Raw genomic sequence first — 24,700 nt, forward strand, 5'->3', positions numbered from 1 at the left:
ACACACACACACAATCTCACACCCCCCGCGCGCGCACACACATACGCGCGCGCGCACACACATTGGCTCGCTCCTAGCTCCTTCTCCTTTGTTTATTTTCTAATCTCTCTTTTTGGGGAGGCCGGCTCCGCTCGGCGGGGGCCCCTGCCTGCGCGCCCCGCCACCCCCACTCGGCGCCCCATCACCCCTGCGCTCCTCCCGGTCTCCCCGAGCGCGGGGTTTGAAGGTCACCTCCTTTCCAGTCCCGGTGCCAGCCGAAGCAGAGCCGAACCGCGCCGCCTCCGCCGCCAGCCCAGAGAGAGAGAGAGAGAGAAGAAGAGAGAACCCGCGGCCCGCCGGCGCTCCCCGACCCCACGCTGCTCCCCGCGAATCGCGAGGGAAGCCCCGCGGGGGTGGTGGTGGTGGTGGTGGCGGCGGCGGCTTGGGATCCCTCCCGCCCGGCTGGCCGGGCCAGCACCCCGCCGTGCGCACCCACCCGGCATTCGCTCCTGCCACCGACAAGGAAGGAGAGGAACTCAGGGACGCCCCGGAGCTGCGGGGACCCCGCTGAGCACCCCACCCGGCCCCGCCCCGGAAGTCCGAGGCTGGAGAACTCTGAGCTCGCCATCTGGGCACACGCGTCGGAGCGCTCGGCACGCCCCCGACCCCCTGTTCTGGGCACCTCCGCGCACCCCATTCCTGCGGGGGCACCGTGGCCGCGGGAAGGCCCGGGCTGCCCGGGAGGGCCGCCGCGCCGCCCAAGTTGGGGGTGCCAGGGCCGGGCTGCCCCGCGCGCCAAGTTGGGGGAGACCCCGGTGGGAGATAGAAGCCCGCAGCCCCGCGCGCAGGCCGACGCCCCGAGTGAAGGCGGCTGGGGGGTGTCCCGAGCGCACCAGAGTCGGAGGCGCCAGGCGACCGGGAATTCTAGGTAAGTCGTGGCGGGGGTCACCACCCTCCGGGACCCCCCTCTTCTTTCTGCCCCACTGGGGGTCCCCACCGAGAGAAAGGGCGAGGCCCCGCGCGCTCTCCTCTCTCCCGACCCGGTTGGACCATGCGTTGCGCTCTGGACTGGGAACTTTTTCTGTGCGGTGGCGCTGCTTGCTTGGCCTTGCGGGTCCCTGAACATCCCCAGGTCCCCCTTCCCCCACACGGGGGTCTCGGTTGAGAGCTTCCCCGACACCCCTTCCCTGCCTACCCCCCGAACCCGGAGCCCTCAGGCAGGCCTCGTCTGTCCTCCCCGGAGGAAGCGGCTGGACCTTGCGTGCGCACTTGGTTCGGTGCCACTGGCCCGGCTGGGAGCGCGCACTGGCCGCCGCCTCCGCTGCTGCTGCTGGCTGCGCCGCCTTTGCAGCCTCCAGGTCGGTGGGAGGCTCGCCCGCGCCGAGCCCCTGATGGGAGGCGGGGATAAGGGGGCTACTGAGCTGGAAGGGGAGCGTCTGGGTTTATTGACTTCGCCCCCAGCCGTCATCCACCTAGCGCCTCTCCACCCCGGGGAGGGGACCCGTCTGCAAGTGGCGACTTTGGTCGATAGGGCTCCTGGGGTGCCTAAGACAGACTTGAGGGTAGGGCGGGGCGGGCACCCCCAGGAGGGTCTCGTTGGGCACCGTCTGGAGTTGCTCCTTGAGCTTTTCCAGGGTTCAGAAATGCCCAAGGATGGAGGGGAGCAGGGCCGGTGCGTGGTGGGTTGTCTGCAGTTTCCACATCCTGCTGCCCTGGCATGGGGGGGGCGGGGGTCACCTCTGGGCTTCAGGTACTAGAAGGTTGGTGTCGGAGCAGCGGGGAGGGAGGGGGCACCCCAGAGGAGCAGCCCCAGGTCCTGCCAGGAGGGGGCGGGCCAGGGTGTGTGTGTGTGTGTGTGTGTGTGTGTGCAAGAGCTTCCAGAATCCCTCCCTTACCCCCCCCAACCCCCGCCCCCTATCACATGCCTCCAAGTGCCATGGGAGGCCCAGTCCAGGTGAACTGGGAAGTTGGTGCCAATTTTCATGCTTCTTCACAAGTGTTGTCATTTCTGTACCTCAACCCCATATCTGTGCAGCCGGAGGGAGAGAAGTGCTGGGCTCCCTCGGGCTGCCCTTGGGACCCTGTCCCTGCACCCTGCCTGGCATCACCACATGTTATCTTTGTTTCTGCAAAAAAGGAAAAAAAAAATGGGAGGAGTGCCTTGACTGGTGTACCGGCCTTACTTCGTGCAGTTGCCTCTCCCACATCCCAGTCTCTGTCCATTCAGAGCCGACATGCAGTAGCAGGAAAAGGAGCATCATGGCTTCAAATTTTCCAGAACAGCTGAAGAATCCAGCATAGAGAGCTTTAAGGCTGAGAAGGCCACCCCCATCTCCTTCTACCTGCTGGTTGGGGGGTTCAGCTCAGTTCCTGAGACGCCCTTCCCCGCAGCACTGTGCACCTGAGAGGAGAGTTGTTGGTGCACCTCGGAGGGCTGAGGGATGGGAACAGATAAAGCTGCAAACACTTAGAACAGAACTTGGCCTGCATATATGAGAGCGAGAGGAGGGAGGAGAGAGAGAGGAGAGGAGAGTGAGGAGAGAGGAGAGAAAGGAGGAGAATGAGAGCATGTGTGTTATGTCTGTGTGTGTGTGTGTGTGTGTGTGAGAGAGAGAGAGAGAGAGAGAGCGAGAGAGAGAGCGCAAGCGAGCTCTGATTCTGACACCTGGGAGAGAGGGGACAGGCAGGCAGCTTCCCTGATGGTATTTCAAGCAGCAGATGGAATGGAAGAAGCAGAAAACATTGCTGCCTTGCTACTATGGGAGAGAGCAGGCTGGTCCTGGAGAGAGAGTGCACTGAGCAGCCTGGCCTGGCCTCCCTCCTCTATACTGTTCACAGAACCTTTGGTGATGGGGTGGGGGCCCTGCCACCATCCCAGCTAGCCCCTCTGAGATGAAATGATAGAAATGTGTTGGAGTTCCGGAAGTCCTGCAGAAGTCCCGCCCTTCTCCCTGGCCTCCCAGGTCTCAGGCCTAGGTGCTACATGCTTCACATTCCCCCCGCACTTCTGAGGGCCTCACCCATCCTGGGGAACTGTGCTTATAACAGCCTCAGCGCGGGCCCTGCTCCCTCCTCCTGGAAGGCCCGAGGTGCCCTATTTTTCTCTTGCTGATAATTGATGCTATTTTTTCTGCTCCTGCCTTGGGTCTGAGCAGGGCCTTGCAGCCGCTCCCCCAGGCCCCCACGGCCGTGCTTTGCTGGCGAGCTGAGCCCCGAGGATCACCTTCCCGCAGGATAACCCTTCTGCCTGTCCCCGCATTGGCATTGCCAGGATCAGCACTCTGAACCGTGGGATCCATCCAGTCCAGGAGGTGCACCAGGATGTGACGACACAGAAAGTACTCAGGGACAGTGGGCGGGGACTTGCAGGTGGCCTGGGGAGGGAGTCACCAGGGTCTGAGACCTCTGTGATGAACAGGCAGTGGCAGGGTGTAGCTGCCATCCTACTTTATAGTCTGAGTGTGTGGGCCCCCCCCATAGGAACCCCCATCTATCTCCTCTCTCTCTTTCTCTCTCTCTCTCTCTTTTTTCACACACACATCACACACATCAAACCGTGGTTCAGGATCATGCCTGAAATAAGTCCCAAGTGGGGAGACGATTGTTTTTTTCAAGAAGCCCGGAGGTACTCCCCGAATATCTCTGAGTCCTTCTGTTTAAAAAAAGCACCGTCGAGGAACACAGATCCCACGAAAACCTTAATTAAAGGCATCCTCAGCGTTGGGTGGGGGAAGAAATCAAGCATGAAGCCACACCCATTCTCCACCAATGTTCCTCCACTGTGGGGCGGAGGTGGGGGCACAGGCAGGAGCCTTGAAACTGAGGGTCCCGGATGAGATGGTCTCTGTCCTCTTTGTCCTGGCACCCTCCTTCCTGCTTGCTCGTCCATCATGGATCACCAGGCCAAGGGAGGGAGGGAGGGAGATTCAGGGCCACAGATGGGGGCACCTGCCTGCGGGAGGGAGTGGCTAGTGCAGGAAGTGTTTCTCCAGAACATTCCGCTCTGGGAACGTGGCCAAGGAGCTCGTGTCGTGGAAACGAAGACAATGAGCCAGGGGTGGAAAGTTTTAGAAGAATGAAGCGAGGGCCCCCCAATTACCTGACTACCAGACAGGATAGTGACTCGTGCGGGCTGAGGGCTGTGCTTGGAGACAGTAGCTGTAGGTGTTAAGCTGGATGTACATCAGCGACCATTTAATGGGCACATACTATTATATTCCTGGCTCCGTGCAAAGCACCAGCATTACCTGCCAGCATTGCCTGATGCGCGTGTCCTGAGAGAGGCAATGGGCAGGCCAGCAAGCAGTGACCTGAAGACCTGGGGTAGGCTGGATGCTCAGAAGAGTCGGGTACCCTCTGCGTCTTACATAAATGGGCAGAGATCGGAGGGCATGGAAGGTCAGAGGGTGCCTCCCAGGGCTCAGGCTAAGCCCAGACATCTCCATCACAGAATCACAGAGAATCTTGTGATGTGGGAGACAGTCTCCGGTCCCTGCTCTTCTAGAGGCCTGGAGAGAAACTTCCCTTGGGGGAGAGATTGTAGGGGATGGCACCGTGGGCTGGGCCCAGCTGGTATCCTATCATTTTGTCCCTGCACCCCCATATCTTACATTTAACCTCTCTGCAGCATTGCAGACACCCCTTTTCATAGCTGTTTTGACTTGAAGGTTCCCTTGCTGAGTCCTTCCATGTGAAGCAGCCCAAGCCAGGCTAACAGGAAAAAATGGGGGCTCCATTCTCCTTGGCTGGGGAAGAACAGGGCAGGGCAGAAGGGTTTTGACCTGCTGAGTTTGTCATGGACTGTGCAACAACCATGGTTGTGGTCCAGACCTGTCTGTCCCTGTGGCACAGGTTCCCTGGAGCTGTAAGGAGCCTGTGGAGTAAGGTAGGGGCAGCTCTGCTGGGGCGTTCCTGCTGCCTTTTCTTCTCCCAACACCACATCAAAACCACCTCACCCCTGTGTATCCTCTGAGGAGTACCCTTCTTGCTCAGCACTCCAGTCCTCCACCCCATACTCTCCCTTCCTTGACCCAGGGAGAGAGCAAATGGCTGGTTTGTGCATCTTCACTGCGGGAGGGAAATTGAGGCAGGGGTGCCTTAGCTGCTCTTCATTGTGCATCCCAAATCTCTATCCTTTTCCATCTACTCTCCAGTTGATCTCAGCAACCCTGGCAGGTGGGGGCGGTTTTTGCAAGAGTTTGTATCCTGAGTCTGCAGCCTCTACTGCCTCTCAGAAAAACACCCCCCTTTGTAAGTCTGGGGCAGACAGAGAGAGTGGTGCAGAGAAGAGGGGGCTTAGTTCTGAAATAGACCCTGTGAGCTCACGGGGGGGGGGTGTGCTAAAGAGAGAAATCAGCCCCCCACCCTCATGTCCACCTTGCTCTGCAATGAGAAATGCCGGCTGGAAGGCTGCACTCGGGCTCTTCTTTGATTGGGGGTTCGAGATGTGACACACCCTATCAGTGCTGATACCTCTGCTCCCTAGAACCTTCATGGTTCTCAGTTCTAGGCACTGCCTGTGGTGACCTGGGGCTGCTGTGTCTTGCCGTCCCAGCAGAGGTGAGCATGTGAGCCCAGAACCTCTCTAAAAGCCCGTCCAGTGCAGCGCGTAGGCCTCCGGCTGCTGCCACCGCCAGCATCGCTGAGATCAGCTCCCTTTCATCTCCCCGAGAACAAAATTAGACCTTTGCCGGCATAATAGAACCGATGAGTGCAATCACTTTGCTCATTGCCAAGTGTGTCTTTGCATCAAGATGGCTCTTGTCGGTGGAATTTCTGAGAGAGAGAGAGAGAGAGAGAGAGAGAGAGAGAGAGTGAGAGAGAGAGAGAGAGAGAGAGAAGGCCAGACCTCATGGGCTCTGTTGCACCACAGCACCCTCAGAACTGTTTACTGTTTACTGTTTGCTGTTTACTGGGAAGCATCTGGATGGGCTTCAGGGACTAGGGTAGGTTTGGGAAGACTTTGCACATTTGAATTCTTTCACAGACCCTCTGCTCCTTCCTTCTGTCCAAGGAAATCACATCCTCCAAAACCGGTGTTCCCTTATTCTGGGCTTGAGTGGGATGTGTGTGTGCAGGGAGCAGAAGACCCAGTCTGAGGTTTTTTCAGCAGATAAAACCCTTCATTACCAGGCCCCTCGGCAGAGGAGAAGGGAAAGGGCGCCAGTGGCCTGGGATTTCAGAACCCGTCTGTTCCACCTGCAAATCCCAGATCCTTTCGTCTTTGAACTTCACCCTTCTGAGCCCTGGTATCAATGCAGACGTCATTATTGCATGAGGACTTTTACATTTTTTTTTTTTGGGTCACACCCGACAGTGCTCAGGGTTACTCCTGGCTCTACGCTCAGAAAATCGCTCCTGCAGACACTGGGAACCATATGGGATGCCGGGATTCTAACTGCTGAGTCTTCCGCATGCAAGGCAAACTCCCTGCTCCTCCAATGCTATCGTCCGTGGCCCAGGCATGAGGACCTTTTACAGGGGAGGACTTTATGCCCACCGCCCCCAGTGCCTGGCCCACTCTCTTACTCACAGTCAACTCTGACAAGGTTTCTTTGCTACAGTGGTGGCTGTCAGACTCTCCCCATCCCCCCGCCAGTGGGGTGGCGGGAACCCAGCATGGAAATCTCCTTCGGCTCCTTCTTGCCTGAGAGCAAGATGATGAATGGAGAGGGGAGAGGGGGAGTTGCCAGCGGGGCTTGCACACGCTGAGCTGAGGGAGCGACAGACCCGCGGCTCCGTGGAGCTGTGCCAGCTGAGGGCCAGCTGACAGCGGCCATATGCACGGGTCTCTGACTGATTGGCAGGGGAGAAGCGCTAATTTATTAGTGTCCTTATGAAAGCGACAGATCAGGGAAGGAGGCGGACAGGCTGACTCAGCACCCGCTACCCTGGACAGCTCCTGGGGGGGGTGCTCCTGGCTCCTTTCTCTCTCTCCCTGGGGAGAAGGGCCTGAGCCTGGATTATGGGGGTCCTAGATTTGAGGGTCCTTGAAAAGCAGCTTCAGGACATCCTGTGATAAGCTCCTTCTTTGCTATCACATTTTTGGGATCTTCCGGGAAGCCTGTGGGTGGCTCCCATCCTGGCCTTGCGTACCTTTAGGAAACTGGTTTGTGCAGATGGCAGCCCCTGATAGTGATGGTAATTGCTGATGGGTGGGCCCCGACAGCTCCCAACCAGATGGGAAATTAGTCTCCCTGGATCTATCTTGGGGTCACTGCGGGAGCCTCATGGGAGACAATGAAGAGTGATGATCCTGGGGCCCTCAGAGCCTAGGTACTTTCTGTATCTTCTTTCTCTCTGGGGGGTGTTTGGTTCATGGGAGTTGGAGCAGATGAGAACTGACTAATGGTAGGAAGATTTGGAGCTCACTGAGGGTGAAGGTCCAGAATGATGTGGAAGAAGACGAGGGGTTGGGAGCCAGGCCCAGCTCCATGAGTCCTTTTCTGTGCACCTGTGTGACCTGGCCCCTCTCATGACCCCTCCCACTTCTCCAGTACCCACATTCCAGACAAGGGCATGTCTAGGTGTCCAGAAGTTGCTGTTCCCCCCTCTGCCCTGCTGCTCATCTTGTTTCCAGGCTCCAGTCTTTCCTCGAAAGGTGTTCCCCTGGGCTCTGGTTTTAGGAAAGGTTTTTAGTTTCCTACTGAACTCGGGATGTTTCATACCTAAAACTTGCCAGGTCCAGAGAACCTTCTAGACGAGTTTGTCAGGGCCCGTTTGAACCCCCCTGGTCACTCAATTCTTCCTAGTCTCACTTCCTGGTGCTAGGATTGCTGAGAACTGTCATGAAGCCTGAGAACTTAGCAATGGGGAGAACATTCAGTCCTAGACATAGAGGAATGCAGGGTAGACACAGACAGTGGAAGGTTGATGGTGCTTGGGTAGATTCAATACTGAGTCAGGAGAGAACACAGCAGACATGAAAACAGAAGAGAGAATCATGAAATATCTCCCAGAGACCTGTGGATTTTTCTGGGGTCTTGTCTGAGTCAGGTCACATAGACATTAGAAGGGGACTTGCCAGCCACCCAAATTCTCTTTACAACGCAGGTTGGCAGGATGACTAGATGGCATGATCACAATAACAGATTGCAGGGTTTATAAAAAGAACCCTCAATTTGTTGAATTCACTAGAGAACCCCAATTTGAACCTCATTTCTCTTCTCATGTTTTAGCTTCCCTTTATTGCAATGTATGTTGCTGTCATTATTGTTTTTGTTTATTTGTTTTTGGCCATACCTGGTGATGCTTCAGGGGGTTACTCCTGGCTATGCACTCAGAAATCACTCCTGGCCTGGGGGGACACCTTATCCACTTGCACCACCACTCCTGGCCCCAATTATGGTTTTTTTTATTTTTATTTTTTTTTTAAAGAAAAGTGTCTGCCTGGCACCTAAAAGGCATACAAATAAGCAAAGGACCAGTGAGACAGTATAGTGGGGAGGGTGCTTGCCTTGCACGTAGCTGCTCTGGGTTCAATCCCCAGCATCCCATAGTGTTTCTCGAACCCACCAGGAATGACTGCCGAATGCAGAGCCAGAAGTCACAGCAGAGAGGCTGACAGTGGGGGGTGGTCCCAGGGCAGGGCTCCTGGAGAATCAAGGGATCACGGTGCCTGTGGCAGAAGATGAGGGAGCAGCGGGGACAGAAGTAGCCACCGAGGCTGGGTGTGCAGAGGTGAGTTTAAAGGACCACAGTCAACACCGCCGGGGTGGCCATTGTGAGGCTCAGCAATGCTCTGTGGGATGGCTACATGCACACTTGTGTGTGAGTCCACAGAAAGGCCCTCTGTGTTGGCGGGAGTAGAGATTGGTGTGAGCTGATGATGAGAAGTTTAGCTTCAGAACCTTGGACAGGGCCTCTAAGAGGCCTCTGCTTTGCTACTGGGGAGAGGTTCAGGGTTTACTCGTCGCTCCTCAAGTGTCTCCTCACTTACGTGCTGCAGGCTCCAAGTTATGGAGAGAACCGGGGCTCCCTTGCCCCAGCCTCACCAGCTTCCTGGTCTGCATGTGGAGAAAGCTGGTGTGATGCAGTGGGGGATGGCTGCTCCAGGAACCCCGCCGCCTCTCCCCTAAAGTGAGTCAATTTGGGGGGCTTCTGCTATGATCTCCATTCTTGCATTCACTACTTTGTGCTTGGAACCATGACTTCTACTGTCCCTTTTCTTCAGGGAGCGGTAGAGAGTGCAGGTCCCCCCGGGATCTCTTCTGTGTTCCCCACATGTTGTGACCCCCCTTTAGTCCCCAGAGTAGACAGCAGCATCCACTCAGACTCAGAGGGAGCCACTGCCAGTAGATCAGGCAGAGTGTGTGTTGTGTGTGTGTGTGTGGTGTGTGTGTGTGTGTGCGCGCGCGTGTATGCACGCGTGGGAGGGAAAGACTGAGCGCCATCCAGAACCACGAGCATGCCAAACAATGACATGAGGCTCTCTTAATGTGCCCCTTAATTAGCATTTTTGGGGGGCATATGGGGAAATGTGAGCCTTATAGATTGGGCTGTGCAATGAACAGACTCGGTCCCGTCCATGACAGACCAGCAGATGTCAGTATGACCTCGCCTTTCGTCCTCATGAACTCCTAGAAGCAATATTATTTCCAGAAGCTAAAAAACTGGATTCTCCTGGTGTCGAGAGGAGCAGTGGGGAGCTACATAATTTCAGGTCTGGGGGAATCTTGTAGGGACCCCTCCATCCTCTGAACATGTGGGGTGAGGCGTCTTTAGCTGAGAGTAGTGCAGACCCCACAGCTGGGCAGACACTGCTTTCTGCCTCTCCTGCCTCTTGCCTCCTGCCTCTTGTAGTCAGAGTCCAGCCCAGCTCCCAGAATCAGCTGTGTTGTGACTGAACTCCATTCTTCAACTGAAAGCTCGTTTCAGGTGGTATGGGCCATGCTCGGAGGAACACTAGGACACTGCTGGCTAGGGCAGGGTTTGGCAGCTCTGCAGAGTCTGAGGATTGAGACCTGCTGTTCACCACCAAGGCTTGCCAAAGAGATTTCTTTTTTCTTTCTTCCGACCTTCCTTCTTTCTGCCCTCCTTCCTTCCCTCCCTATCTCCCTCCCCTTTCTTCCTTTTCTTCCTGTCCTAACTACTCTCTTCCTCTCACTCCTCCCTCTATCCTTTCCTTCCTTCCTTCCTTCCCCCTTCTTTCCTTCCTTCCTTTTCCTCTCTTCTTTCTTTCTTTCTTCTTTCTTTTCTTCTTTCTTCTTTTCTTTCTTTCTGTCTTCTTTCTTTCTTTCTTTCTTTCTTCTTTCTTTCTTCTTGTCTTTCTTTTTCTTTCTTTCTTTCTTCTTTCTTTCTTTCTTTCTTTCTTTCTTTCTTTCTTTCTTTCTTTCTCTCTCTCTCTCTCTCTCTCTTTATCCTTTCTTTCTTTCTTTTCTTTCTTTCCTTTCTTTCCTTTCTTTTCTTTCTCTTTCTTCTTCTTTCTTTCTTTTCTTTCTTTCTTCTTTCTTTTCTTTCTTCTTTCTTTCTTCTTTCTTTCCTTCCTTCCTTCCCTCCCTCCCTCTCTTCTCTCTTTCTTCTTACTTCTTTCTTTATTTATTTCTTTCTTTCTTTCCTTTTCTTTTCTTCTTTCTTTCTTTTTCTTCTTCTTATCTTTCTTTCCTTCTTTCTTTCTTTCTTTCTTTCTTTCTTTCTTTCTCTTCTTTCTTTTCTTTTCCTTTCTTTCTTTCTTTCTTTCTTTCTTCTTTCTTTCTTCTTTCTTTCTTTCCTTTCTTCACACAGATTAGTCATGGCTTATTTTCTGTGCTCAGGGATTACTCCTGGTTATCTCAGGACCCCACATGGCCTTCTTAGAATTGAACCTGGGTAGGCTGTGTTCAAGGCAAGCATCCTTCCATGTCCCATTACTCTGGCCCAAGTAAGCTCTCTTGAGGGAGATTCCTCAGTTTCCTGACACTCTGCACCACCCACAGAGACATGCACATGTGCTTATTGACATGTCCTTGGCCCCATATTGAGCCACCGAAGCGAACCTTCTGCTGGTGGCCTGAGAGCTTTGCTTTGGCAGTGGACAGAATCTGTGGTGATAGTTGCTAGAACCCTCTACCCTAGAGGTTGAATTCTCTGACCTTCCCCAAGATATGAAGTGATGCCCCGCTTCCCCCCACTCCTTGACTTAACTGGCCTGGGATTTGCAGCCTGCATGGTCCAGGGCCTCCTGCCAGTGCTGCCCTGGCTTCCTCATGTTGCAACCACCAGGCTGGGGAAACAGCCGGTCCCCCCCTTACTTCCCCCTCCCCTGCCGCCTGTGTCCTCAAGTCTTTCCATGCCTGATGGCAGCTTGCAGAATAATTTCCAAAATGCTGAATCCCGCAGAAAGTTCCCACTTCCCGACCAGGCTGCGTGCAGAGTTGGGCCGAGTCCAGATGGCCGGTGGTGGGCTGAATCGCAGTCAGGAGCAGCTGGGCCAGCAATGGGCAAACCCTCCTCCTCTCACCCCTCCAGGGCACATGCGCCCAGCTTGTGTGGCTCTCAGGACACGCGTCTCTCTCCTTTAGTACCTGTTCCTGAGCTGGTCCAGAAGCTGGCAGAGCTTCTTGGAGAGGCTCAGAGTGACTGTCCAGTCTTTTGGGAGGAAAGACAGAAATTGCCTCCACGGGTGCCAGCCAGGCAGAAGGCATATTGGGGGGTCGGGAAGCCCTGGCCTCTCCCCAGGCTCACATTAGTGTTTTCTGTAGTGAGGGTTTCCTTGCTGGGGAGTGTCCTTAGAGCCACCAGGAAGGTTTTGTTCCTTTTCCTGGAAGACATCAGGGTCCAGCACATTTTTCTCAGCCTCCTGGGTGGCCTGGTTAGCTTAGGCATGTGGTACATCTTCTTGCTCTCGTTCCTCCTTGCTGCACCCAAGTCACTTGTGTGTGAGTGTTTGGATCCCACCCTGGACTCCCTCCACATCTGACCAGTGGGGATCAGGGATTGGCATGGCTCTCCTTCCCTGAACCCATAACTGGGACCCTTTCCTTTGCCCTGAAACACAACCTGCCATCCCTGCTATCCCAGAGAATGCTCAAAAACCTTTTAGTGACATTTGGAAACTTTCTAGTCCATTTCAGAAAATTTCTGATTTTTTTCTTCCTGGTTTGTTTTTTTGGGTCACCCTCCATTCAGTGGTCAGGCCTTATTTTCAGCTTTGCACTCAAGGGTCACTCCTGGCAGGGCTCGAACCCAGGTCTGCTGCATTTGAGACAAGTGCCTTTTTGCTGCATCTTCTCTCCAATCCAGAAATGCTCAGCTTTTCCCATAAGTTGGCCTCTTCTAGAAAGTTCTAGGAAAAAAGCATATGTTGGGGCCATCCCTGGCAGTACTTGGGGCTGTTTACTGGCTCTGGGCTCAGGCAGTCATTCCTGGTGGGACTTAGAGGGGTCCTCTGGTGCCAGAGATTGAATCCGGGTAGGCTAGATGCAAGGCAGCGTCTCAACTCAACCCTGCTCTCTCTCTCTCTCTCTCTCTCTCTGAATAGAGCAACTTTATTCAAGTTCTGAGGTCCACAATCAATATAGGTCTGGTTGGCCCAGTGCCCAAACCCCTTCCTTTGCCCCCAGAAGTGCTCCTGTTCTGCACAGTCCCCTGTATTCCTGGCCATTCTGCATAGTCCCTTGTACCCAACCCTCCTCAGGGACCCCCCCATTGCTCTAACTCAGTACTTCATTGCCTTGGTTTAACCTGCTCTATAAATAATGATCTGTAGAGGTGTTGGTGGCTTTGGGGAAGATCCCAATGGGGGCTTGATGGGGGGGGTCTGTTCTGTCTCCTTTGTCCACATGCTCTTTCCCCTGGAAAAAGCCCCAGTGGCTGAGCTCAGGCCTTTTAGCTTTGCGTGGGCCCCTGGGTTCAGCTTCTGGGGTGCTTTGAGCAGGGTGGGGTGGGGGTTTGAGCAGCCAAGACATCCCCATTCCAGTTCATTCCAGGGGCTGTGTCCTACCCACAGGCCTCTCTGGACCACTTCTTCCTTACCTGGAATCCACAGCAACTCCTTCCCTTCCCCCTCTGGCCCCAGGGCTGCAGAACACTAGTGCTAGCTGGTTCTAATTCGGGGTGACAGCACATCCTGTCTGAGCTCCCCAAACTTGGAAACCAGTCCCCCTGGAAGCAAAATGTCCCGAAATAATTCAGATCTGAGGATATACCATCTGTTTCTTGCAGAGAACCGCCCCTTCTCACCCCAAGACAGTGACTAAAGCTTATTCCTATTTAAAGCTGGGGGGCCCTTGTCTCCCACCCTGACAGGGAGAACCTCACTGAACTGTAGCTGAACCTCTTGTAACAGGAGGTGCTGCTGGCTTGGAGCCAGACACCTGAGTTAGTGAACCATGGGGGGCGGGGAGTGGGACCCCCTGACCCATCCTGCATGGCTAGTGGGTTCTTTGCAAGTGATGGGGGCTCCGTCCTCTACCCCTCCCACCACACCCCATCTCAGACACACCCCTTCCAAACTTCCCAGGAAGTCTGCAGACCTGCTCAGCTTCCACAGGTGAGCTAATGAGCTAAATAGGAGCCAGTTTGCAAACATTGGCCCGCCACAAGCAAACAGCATCTGCCTTTGATTAAGGTGTGAAATTGTTAAAAGGTGTGAAGTGATGGGTCCCCTCTGGATCCCAGGCACTTCCCCTGCCTTCCTTTTGGGGTTTATTTATTAATTTATTTTTGGCAGTAGAATCTTTGGAACAGTCTTCGTGTGTCTCTTCCTGTGAGCCCCTGGATGGTGGAACCCACAGCCCGGAATCTTCCCTGTGGACCCCACAGTTGCCTTTCCCTGCAGAATCACTGCTGTCCATCCTGCTTAGAGTAGGGAACTGTACCCACAGGCTCCTGACCTGCACCATTATTGTGTCTACTCCAGACAGGCTCGCCCGTCTCTGCACTAAACCTGTCCCAGACAAGGTGCATCTGGCCAACACCAGTGTCATTGGAAAGTCTGTGGGCTGTAGCTAGATGGTCTCTTTCTGGGGGTCTGATCTTGAGGAGGGTGTCATGGATCGGTCGTGGAGAGTGGGGAGACAGGCTGGCCCTCCTGGGTTCTGGACCAGATGTCTAAGTATATGGTGAGCAGCTAATGGTGGGGACCAGGCGCACGTGCGAGCTGGCATCCTTTCAGCAATGTCCGCAAGGTTGCCATGAAGGACGGTGCTGCTGGAGACTGGGCTGGGGATGGGTTCTCGGACCCGGGGAGGAACTGCTGGTGCATTATCATAGGGAATGATTGCATGGCTAATGAGCCTTGAGGGGCAGGGAAATTGACTCTGAAACAGATTAAAGCAACACCTGACATCTCAAGTTCTTTATACATAAGTGATAATGTCAGTGTGTGTATGCGAAGGTGTGTATGTCTGTGTGTGCATGCCCATAGGTGCTTCACAGCAGTAGTTCCTAATTCCAGGGACCTGCTGGCATGACCCAGGCCCAAGGCCTCGTTCTTGTTTGAGGTGCCTCCTCTTCCAAGCAGCAGTTTTTGAGAGAACAGAATGTCCCCACAACTTAGGACTTGGATCCTGTCCTGGGGAAAGAGGCCGCACATCAGGGGGCCTGAGCTTTAGAGAAACTTCAGAATTTTGGGGGGCGATGAGCGGGCAGCTACTCAAGAGGTAACCAGGTAGCAGTGTAAAAACTGAAGGGAGGCAAGGGGGGCAAGCTCACTGCACTCCCAAAGGAAAAATTTGTGGGCATGCCATCATCTGCCTAGGACTTTGTCCTGGAATGGGGACACCATGTCTCAGCAGCGCTGCTGTGTAAAGTAGGTTCTATCCTGTAAGGTGATACTAGCTAAAAACCCTAAACAGGGGCCAGAACCATGGCGCAGCAATAGGGTGTTTGCCTTGCCTCGGCTGACCTAGGTGGGGACCGCAGTTTGATCCTCCGGTATTCCATATGGTTTCCCAAGCCGGAGAAGTTTCTGATCCCATAGCCAGGAGTAGCCCTGAGTGGCCCAACCTGCACCCCCCCCCCCAATAAAAACCCTAAACAAAGGTGTTCCTCCAACTTTCTCTTCCTGGCAACCTCTTTTTGGGTATGTAAAAGCCCACTGGATAGTTACTTTCTTTTTTTTTTTTTTTTTTTTTGGTTTTTGGCCACACCCAGTAACGCTCAGGGGTTACTCCTGGCTATGTGCTACAGAAAGTTGCTCCTGGCTTGGGGGACCATATGGGACACCGGGGGATCGAACCGCGGTCCGTCCAAGGTTAGCGCAGGCAAGGCAGGCACCTTACCTTTAGCGCCACCGCCCGGCCCGGATAGTTACTTTCATATCTGACTTGACCTTCCCCCTCCTGGGATTGAGAATTGATTTGAATAAAGAGAAGAGTTTTGGCTTTGGGGGGCAGAGAAAGCACATGACAAAGAGGCCATGAAGGAAAAAGCAGACTAACTCAATCCTAACTGCTTGATGTATATTATTTCTCCGCCACTAACTTGCTTCTTCAGACCCGTCCACCTAAAGGGTTATAAATATGGCATATGGGCGGTCTCACCATATCTTAGATTTTTATTTTACACTATCCTCATATTATTACAAAGGATTTTTACCCTCTTGGTCTCATTGAATCCTAAAATTACATTGGAAGATGGGGTGCTATGGCTGTCCCTCTTTTATGCATAGATTAAGCGTTTTAGGGAGGAAGTAATGTCGCTGTGTTTTATAATCCAAAGCTCTTGGAATTGGGGTTGGTCCACAGAGCCCTGTTTGCTGATGGAAAGAGGTCAGAGCCCTCCACTTCCCAAGAGAGAAAGAAAAAGAGAGGAGAAGACACCCACAAGGCCAAGGATTTTTTTTCAACATTGAAAATAAAAAATTTTTAATCTAATTGTAAATAAGTGTTGTCATGTATATTACCTGCCAGGAATTTCCCCCTTACAACTGTCACCCCCACCACCTGAGAACGCAGCCTCACCTCTCAGCTTCTGGGCTCAGTCTCATTAAAGTCATTACACGTCAGGGTAGGCTGGCTCGGGAGGGCTTCTGGGACAAAGGCGACAGACCACTAGTCTTTCCCTGAGTTGGGATTTGAGCTGGAATGGACTTCAATTACTCATGGCCCATTGGGGTGGCTTGTGAATGCTTCTCATCTCCAACTCCTTGTCTCCCTGTTTTCTGGGTCTCTTCCAACAGCAACAAAGGAGAAGGTCTAACTTTGGAGTAGAAATTGCTTTCTGACACCTCAGATTCCCACCCCCATGACAGAGCTGAGTTCCTGGCTCCCCCTTTGCCTGCCTGGTCCCTTAAGGGTAGAGTCTGATTGGGCAGTGAGGGCTGTTCTGCTCCAAAGACTTCGTTATTGAATGTTCTCGGTAACGACACACTGGACACACGTCCGGATTAACGTAGGGGGCACTCTTGCAATGATGTATCCTGAAAAGGTTATTCTTAATCAAGGGAGCATTAAAACCCCACAAATAACCTGGTAACTATATACCTGGCTCCAGCTTCATAAATTCCCCGGTAGAAAATTTGTATTTGCAGTAAACTCGGAAAATTCCCACTCGCCTTTAATATGCAGTGGACCTTCAGGGATGTGGCTTCTTCATTACTGAGCAGTGCCCTTTCCAGAGTTGAGAAGGGGAGTCAGCAGCTTTGGGGTGTTAATACCTAGGAGAGGTAGGATGTTCCCACTCTTCCCTCCTGATAATTAATTTGTGGACTTCAAAGGGCGTTAGGAGATTTCTCTGAGCACTTCAAAGGCAGCATGTTATTACTCTGCGCTGTCGGGGGTGGTCTTGGCTGACATGGGTGACCCCCAGCTTGGGACTCCAGCTCTGAGTGTTGGTTGAATGGGAAGCCTGTCATCTCCTGGATCCTCATCCAAGGCCCAAGTAGAAGAAATGACTCAGTAGGCAAAGCTCAGAGCAAGTTAAAAAAACAAGAGAGAAATAGGAGAAAGAAAATAGGGTGAGGGGGTAAGATGCTTTCCCTGCATCTGGCTAACTCCAGTGCCTTGCCAGGAGTGATCCTTGAGTTCAGGATCAGGAATTAGCCCTGAGCAATGCTGATGAGGCCCAAACACCTGCCTCCCTATGCAGAGATTCCCCCAAGGAGTCTGCCTGGGCATTACACTGGATCTGACCCTAGCAAAGGCCTAGCTCATGGCTCTGCCCCATCCCCCCCCCCCAGATCCCCAGTTTCTTCGTGGCCAGTCCCAGACATGCCGCTTCATCTCCTCCAGGCTTCTATGATGCCTTTTCTGGTCTTAACTACATTTTCTAGAATTGTACGAGCAAGTTCTATGAGATCTATTGTGACTGTTTCCAAGTTGTATGGAAGTGATGGTGGAAGTCTGTGGGACCCAGAGGGGCAGCATCAACATGGGGCATCTCTGTATCACATTAGATAACCTGGTTGGCTCCTAAGGCCTAGTTTGTATGGACTACATTCAGGTGACACCCTCCCCTCTCTGGAATGCTTTCAGGTCCTTGCCCTTTCGTGTGGGCCATCTGAGAGTTTGTTTTGGTCATTCATGACCTTTGATCAAGCCGTGTGTGTGTGTGTGTGTGTGTGTGTGTGTGTGTGTGTGTGTATCACAGGCTATGTGCCTATGCCCCATGGGACTCGAGCCTCCATGCACAGGGCAATATTGTTTTTGTTACAGAATGTGTTTATTAGGGGCTTCCTGAGCCCTCCTGTCCATCCTAGGCCAGCTGGGACTACAGTTCAGTGCTTGGTACTGAGTTACGAAGCTGACTGTGAGACTGTACCTGTGGAGAGATGTGGGATACAGGGGCTGTCTGAACATCTCAGGAAGAACAGAGAGCTGGATGATTGAGTGATTAAGTGATTGGTTGATTGATTGAGTGAGTGAGTGATTGAGTGAGGGATTGAGTGAGTAGGTGGTTGAGTGATTGACTGAGTGATTGGTCAAGTGTTTGAATGATTGATTAAGTGAATGATTGAGTGAGTGGTATTTGAGCCACACTCAACAGTCCTCAGGGGAATTGTGTTCAGGGATCACTCTGGTGGGTTTGGGGGGGCCATTGGAGGTACCAGACATGGAACCTGGGTTGACACGTGCAAAGGCAACTGCTCTCCTCACTATCCTACGGCTCTGTACCCTGAGTGGCTGATTTAGATCTTGGGAGGTAGCCGGGAGCCGTGTTTACATAGAACCAAACCTCCAACTCTGGGTTTATACTCACCAGCTCTCAAAGTGGCCGCCAGTGAAACACTGCTCATGAAGTCTTCTCTCTGGGGTGAGATGTTAACTCTGAGCGGGTGAAGGCCTCATCTCAAGAATCTGTTTTCCACAACTGGAGAAACAGATCCATATAACTGAATATTTCTAGGAACACAGGAGAGGGGCAAAAAAAAAGTAATAAATCAAGCAAGTTTTTATGATCCCTATAAGCAAAAACATACTTCAGCAGTGATGGATTTCATTGGAGAGTAAAATTTGATTGCGTGGGACCGTGCACTAATGTTGATATTTATGGTGAAGAAAATACATCTCCTGCCTCCACCCTACAAAGCACATTCATTGGCTAGGAAAGAAAATCAGAATAATGAGTTGTGTTTTTTTTTAGCTCCTGTCCTTCTAGTTTAATATCATGCAACTGTTTATTAATAAGCTCCAACCCCCAAAGGATTTTTCTAATCCTATTCTAATATCAGACTAAATTTAATAAGATTCATTCTTCTCCTACTGTCTCTGCCTCCTTCATTCATTTATTCCAAACTAATATTTATCGAGGGGCTCCTGGAGTGACAGGTGTGGGGACAAAGGCTTTGGGAATAAAAGGTTGAGGCAAGCCAGGCAGGGCCTCTGGGACAAGAGAATGAACTGAAAAATGGGGGATGGAACTAAGAAGGGCCCTCAGCTCCACTGAGGCCTGTGAGATGCTGCTGACCTTAGAGATGACAAGATTGGAGAGATCAGAGTTTGTCTATTGGGGCTAGAAGGATCATCTCCCGAAGTTCTGGAGGGCAAGTGTCCTGCCATTTTGTCATTTGGTCATTTTGTCAAGGCGTTTTGGCCTTGGCTGGGGACTTTACAGTGGTGGTGGAAGCTCCTTTGGGGACAAACATGACTTTATTCAGGTTACCAGAAGTAGGAACTGCTTGGCTCCCTCCCAGATACAGGACAAGCTGTCTCGCTGATGGTGAGGTCAGGGATGAGGGAAAATCTTTAGAGGGAAGTAAAAGCCTGAAGCTTTCACTTTAGACAAAGGCCTGATCCAGGCCTTTCACACTTGAAAGGACACGGATTTCAAAGGGCAGTGCCACGGGCGCTTCAGTAGACGTCCGGGAAAGATCCTGAAAGAAGGGACTGTATTTGAAGTTGAGAATTTTAGGACTGATGGGGCAGAATGAAAATAGAAGTGCAAGCACATGCTTTTCTTTCAAAGAAGTGATTGGGAATAAACTGTGCTCTACCAAGAATCTGTGCTTATTGGTTTTCATTGTTTCTTTGTTTTCTTTAACTCCTTCTGGGACTCTTAATCTATTCATCAGCCTATTCTGGCACTTACCCATCCATCCATTCATTAATTCATCCTTGCACTTATCCAACTATCCATCCATCCAGCCACCCCATCTGTCCATCCTTCCATTTGTCCATCCATCCTGACATCCATTCATTATCCAACCATCTGTCTACCATCCATGAACTAGTTCATCCATCCACCCACCCACCTGTCTACGCACCCATTCATTTATTCTTCACAAATTTATTCATCCTGCTATTTAGCCATCATTCTAATATCCATCCTCCCATCTATCATGATATATAGCTTTTCATCTATCTATACACATCCATGTATCCAGTGCATTTGTTCATCTATCTATCCTGACATCCACCATCTACTCATCTATCAATCATCCATCCATCTACCTATCTGCCATCCATCTACCTATCCATCCATCCATCCATCCATCCATCCATCCATCCATCCATCCAACCAACAACCTTCAATACATTCACCCATCCTTTCCATCCTTCCACTAGTCTGCTTAGCTGTCCGTCCACACCACCCACCCACCCACCATCCATCCATCCATCCATCCATCCATCCATCCATCCATCCATCCACCACCACCCACCCATCTGTAGCAATTTTGTAGAGACAACTCTACTTTGCTCAATCACTTCATCCCAGAATTTTTATGAACGAAATGGGGTATTTCCAGCCTCTATAGCCGGGCATCAGCATATGACTATAAATTAATGTTCCATATTTGCAAAAGTGTCCATGACACATGCTCCTAATTCTGACACCCTTTTCCCATGATCCTGTGAAGGTCTGTGCATGTTTATTTTATCTGCATGGGGCCAGGGACTGGCAGAAGGGAGGCAGGAAGAGGTGAATAAATCAATTTGGACTTAGAGTGAAGGTTTTCATTTCCCACTGAACTCAAAATCTGTGTTGGGAATCACGGCGATGATAAAGGAAGTGCCACTGCACAGGGGAGATGAGTGAGCTTGATTTTTGAAACAGGAGAGAGCAAAACCTGCCCGTGGCTATAAAAATGAATTCATTCTTGAAGCACGGCAGAGGGGTGTGTGACAAGACCAAGTAAGAGGAGTTGAAGTGGGTGATTTCTATGGAGACGGCCCCATCCCAAATCTCTTTCATAGTAATTGATTCTTGTCAGTGTTTTGTTTACTCCTGTATTTTTCCAGTTTGTATTTATAAGAGAAAATGAGGACTTTAAAGGAGAAGTAGTCCAAGTTTCATTTGCTGTGGGGAGGAGAGCAGACCTGTGTATAAATTGGGTCTCTGGGTAAATAGAAATATTTTTGAACACGTGTAACTATTCAAACTGGCATCACTCAGGTGTTTTGTATGTTATTTTATTATGTATGTTTTATTGTGTGTATGTTTTTTTTTAATGTGTCTTCCTTCTTATCTCGACTTTAACTTTTAGAAGCAGAAATGGGGCCATCTATTTTCTCTACTCCAGCCAAATTCACCATTTGGATAATGTACATCTCACAACTCAGGCCCACTTAGTGCCCACTTTTCACCATTTACAGAGCATTTAGCCCCAATTCCAGGAATAGAAAAGTGTATCCTGAGACCCATAATGACCTGGTGAGAGGAGAAAAAAAGGCACATTAGTTATGCAGCAAATATACAATTATAGTAACTTTCCCTTGTGTTTACAGCTGAAGGGCATCCTGGCCCCATCAGGGGGAGAAGCCCCCAGTTTCCGACATGAGAGATTGGATCATCCCACATTTCCCCCTCCCTAGATTTGTTGTCTTGGAAACAAATATAGGACACACTGGTTTTTTTTTTTTTTTTTTTAAAGAAATAAGTTATCTATCACCATGTGGTCCTGAAATTAGGAGGTGGGTTTTATTTTTCTTCCCTTCTTTTTAAAACATGTCACAGAAATGAAAGAACATCTTATTTACTCACGGGGAGGAACTGGCTCTTTACCACTGTGTATCCAGTGTTGGGTTTGGGGTTCTAAGCTACAGTTTGGTGAAGAGATTCTGGTGTTCCCTCACTGTGACCTGGTGACAATGGCAGAGATATCCTAGTCCAGGTGTGAAAAGGAAATGGAACAACAGGCCTGCCTGGCGTGAAGATCCTCAGATGCTTCCTGTTAGGTTGGACAATTGCTAAGCCTAGGGATGAGATGCACATGGCCTTCATCCTTCAAGACAGGGATGACCCAAATGACCTTGACCTTCTGCAGAACATCTCTCCAGACTCCACCTCAAAGTGAGCTGTTCAATACAGCCCAGCTCTGCTTTCCTGCTTGGCTCCAGGCACAGTAAACAGAAACCCTGCTCTGACTGTTGCTAGGCAATGCCGAGGCAGCATCAATATGAGGGACCATTTGGCTACAGGAAATTCAAACCCACTCCTAGTAGCTTAAGGCAAGTAAAAGCTTCTCCAAGATTCAGGGTCACTTTCTAGAATCTCAGGACACAGTGTTTGGCCATAGAGTCCCTGGGGGTGGGGTGGTGTGGCAGGTTGGTCTCTCGGGAACTTGGAAAAAACCGAACCCAGAAAGATGAGTCTCCGGGGGAGACATCTGCTTTCCCCACTAGCTCTCTGGCTGTCTTTTTTCCTTGGCACATGGGAAGGCATGATCCACCCAGCCCTCCAGACTTGCCCTGCTCTTCTGCCAGATGGCTTGCAATGTGATGTGGGGTGGGGGAAAGTTCCTGGACACAGCTTCCGGCTGGCCTGAGTCTTGACATGTCAAGCCGTAGTTCGAGGCCCTGGACAGAGATGCAAAGGATGTTAGGGCACCCAGGGAAGGGGTTGCAGGTACTGCTGGATTGAGCTGTGCGATTGGAGAAAGGCTGTTGTTCCCATCCTTATTTGTCCAAAGAGACCATATTGAACCTGCTGTTGGCAATGCTAGAGGGTGAGCAAAGCAGTGAACAATAGGCACAGGAAGGTCCTACATAGTTCAGGTTCCAAGGGTCACAGTCCTAAAAATATCCAACTTGCAGGCATTTCCCAAAGAACCCATATCTTTTATATATTATGACTAGAATTCTCTCCCTATAGAAACTATGTATCTATCTCTATATAATCCAGCAACCTTTATTTTTTTTCCCAATCGATCTATTTTTCTCTCCCATCATTCACCCCTCTAACAACCTGCCTAAAGAGACTTAATTATGTTGGAGGCAGTGTTGGGGGATGATGGGTCCAGCAGCGGCTCCACCTTAGGGCTCCTTTATCGGCTGGGGAGGGTATGGGTAGGGTCCAGTTGTGTAACTTTACTGCATACTTTTTACTTGTATTTATGTTGGGTTTGGGGGGGGTCTCACACAGTGGTGCTCCAAGGTTTCCCCTGCTCAGGTGATTGGATGGGGTCAACAGAGTGGAGGGCAACACCAATCTCCTTCCCCTGTCCTGTTTTGGGCTATCTGTGGAGAGCCTCCTCTCAGCTGGGCCTCCAAAATCTAAGACTAGGGTTCAGGCTCTATGCTATCTACTCCCTGGGATGAGTAGGACAAGCACCCCCTTCCCCTAACCCACTTCCTGGCCTGTTTGCCTGCCCACGCCTGCCCTTCCATTCCCACAAGTCTGATGGGGGATGCAGGCAGCCTGGACTGAAAAATCTCCCTTGTTCAGGACCAGAGCAATAGCATAGCGGGGAGGGTAAGAGGTTTGCCTTACCTGCGGCTGATCCCGGTTTAATCTCTGGATCCCTTATGTTCTCCCAGAGCCTGCCAGGAATGATTCCTGAGTGCAGAGCTAGGAGTAACCCCTGAGCACTGCCAAAACAAAACAAAACAAAACAAAACAAAAAACCTCTCCCTTATTTCCACTCCTGCAATGGACAGGCCACATGAAACCTCTGGGAGACTGGTCATCCCAAGAAAGGACTTGAAGATGGGGTTGAGGGGCTTTGGGTTTGGTTTCTTTGGTTTCTCCACGCCACTGCCCTGTGGAGTCCTGGATGGCTGTTCTCAGGCTGTAATGGGGACAGAGGATCCTGGACAGCCGGGCGGCACACGTCCAAGTCCCAACTCCCAGGATCGCCCGCTGGAAAGGGCAGGTGAGCTTCCAGAAATAGACAAGTGTTTGGCCTCCAGTGTCTGGGGGAGCTCGGTGCCAACCCTGGCCTTGGCGTGGGAGCCCACCCCCCTGTGATGTCAAGGGTACAGGAGGAAACTGGCCATATGGTTCCTAGAGTCTCTGCTCCGGCCGGCGCCCTCCCCTTCAAGCGTTCCTTTATCGGCAGGAGAAGGTAATTGCTTTAGACTTAACAGACTGAACTTCACCCTTGACTTTCCATCAAACCGCGTTATGAAATGAAGCTTCAGCAGCCCTCCAGGGGGACTGGGGGGCCTGCCAGGGAGAGAGCAAGGGAAGGGGGGGCGTCTGAACTGGCCACATGGCCCAGTTTAAATGCCAGGCAGTGTGATTTACAAGGGCTCAGGGCATCCTGGGCAAGGTGGCGGAGCCCTTCTGTATCCCATCCTGATATAAAACCAGGCTGGTCATAAATTCTCTGCCTTGCTGAGACCCCACGTTCCTGCGAGGCAACATTAAAAATAGAAGCATCCCTATTCCCCATCCCTGCCTCGCCAACACATGGGGCGTCCAGTATACACACGCAAGTTTAGCAACCTTTTCATCTTGCCCCTTCATGGGGGTGGTGGTGGTGGTGGGCTGGAGGCATGAAAGCTGGATTCTCCAAAGGAGAGACACCTGACATCAGTCCATGTGATTTTCATTTTTTTTTTTTTTTTTTTTTTTGTGAACAGCGTTAGTGAATAGGGGCGAGAAAGGCCGTGGGGAGAGTGAATGCCTGGATGGGAATGGAAAGTTCCATTGAAAGAAAATAAAATAGAAGCAGATCACATCTAGTAAGTGCTCTCTGCCCCTGCACGCTCGGCTGTTCCAGGGCGAGTGAGTGCGTTTATGGGAAAGATAAGGTGATGCCAGGCAGCTCTCCACTGAACCACACAGCCTCTATCTTCCAGGAGTGAAGCTTCCCCAGAGAGGGGCAGCAGGGAGGGTGGTGGCTCAGGGCTAAATCCATTAACACCCGAGGAAGGAAGAGCTGCTATTTGCTTAAGAAGGAGGAGGGAAAAATGAAAATAAAAAGCTCATTACCTCCTGCATAGTGTCTGGTGCAGGATTACTGAATTGACAGTTAATGTTTAATTAGAACAGGCCGTGGAAAATGCAGAGAAGAAGTTTTCAGGACACTTAAGACTAGCATCTGTGCATAAATTATTTCATCCAGGGAGTGGGACAGGGGTCAGGACTGCCTGTGTCACTGGCCTGACCAGAGCCAGTACATTCACCCTTTGACCACCAA

The 24,700-nt window shown here is 51.5% G+C and overlaps 1 protein-coding gene across 2 annotated transcripts in view; it reads left to right on the forward strand.

The window, feature by feature from the left end:
• Positions 1 to 670: 670 nt before the first annotated feature.
• The window catches only part of RBFOX1 (RNA binding fox-1 homolog 1), a 986,153-nt gene continuing 962,123 nt past the window's right edge, over positions 671 to 24,700 (forward strand). Inside the window, exon 1 of one of the 2 annotated variants that reach the window (XM_049768478.1) lies at positions 671 to 907. The gene's annotated coding sequence lies outside the window, so the exon portion shown is untranslated. The remainder of the gene's footprint in view (positions 908 to 24,700) is intronic. The other variant, XM_049768477.1, reaches the window with a different exon arrangement.

Source organism: Suncus etruscus, chromosome 2 (assembly GCF_024139225.1).
Source record: "Suncus etruscus isolate mSunEtr1 chromosome 2, mSunEtr1.pri.cur, whole genome shotgun sequence".
In the NCBI taxonomy this organism is placed as follows: Eukaryota; Metazoa; Chordata; class Mammalia; order Eulipotyphla; family Soricidae; genus Suncus; species Suncus etruscus.